We start from the raw sequence: 914 nt of genomic DNA, 5'->3' as shown, positions 1-914 counted from the left end.
ATCATGTCAATCGCTTAGTTAATTTGACGCAGGGAAGTCGCATATTTAGTAATGCGCTTATCACAATCAATACCATACCAGCAATGTGTTAATTTTCCCTTATTTCCCCTTCCCATTAAAATTTTACCCTGCCTGTCACTTTCCCCCAGATATCAGACGTTGGCACCACCACTGGTTCCAGCACCCAAAGTATTTATACAATAGTTAGCTTACAGTTGCTTTTACTAAAAGTATCATTAATGCTCTCCTTGAACAGTAGGAAAGCCACTGGAAAAATCGTGTCGAATTTCGCCTAGGAGAGGGCGTCCTATTTTTCGAAATTAGTTCAAATTTTCAGAATTTGATGGTGTTTGAAAAAACGTTAATTCATCAAGTAACTTAATTTACAAAACAAACATAATAGTGAAATAAGTTTATAAATAGTTTAACAATATAGTGAAATATTTTTGGTGTATTTGGACCGAAACCATAAAGAGTAATTTAATAGACAATTCGTGGTACACAATTTTTACAAGTTTGTGCTTTAGTAATTCGCGAATTTAAAATACAAAAAAATTTTGAACAGTAAAGCATTTAAAATCCCTGCTGTAAAAATTTATAATCTATAATTTAAAATATTAAGATGAAAAATCGAGCCCCGGGGACGCAAATCCGACTCTGGAAACTAAGGGTGCCTCCATTTCGTTGCACTCGAAGACTAGCGTGTACTCCATTTTGTAAATATCGGCGATCGTACTCGGGAAGATCGTAATATACAGAACATTTCGAAGACCGTGTGCTACACAAATAATTAATTTGTATGAAATAAATATATACCCGTAGATTAAATATTATTAAGTATGTAATCTTCTAACTCAGTAATTTATAGACAATATTACAGTTTGTCTCTATTTGATTCGTATGCGAGGCTGAGA

The sequence above is a fragment of the Anneissia japonica genome, unplaced genomic scaffold (genome assembly GCF_011630105.1).
Source record: "Anneissia japonica isolate Jap-2015-1 unplaced genomic scaffold, ASM1163010v1 scaffold287712_len2945570_cov188, whole genome shotgun sequence".
Classification (NCBI taxonomy): domain Eukaryota; kingdom Metazoa; phylum Echinodermata; class Crinoidea; order Comatulida; family Comatulidae; genus Anneissia; species Anneissia japonica.
The sequence above is the reverse complement of the archived record's forward strand: the minus strand, read 5'-3'. Positions refer to the sequence as shown.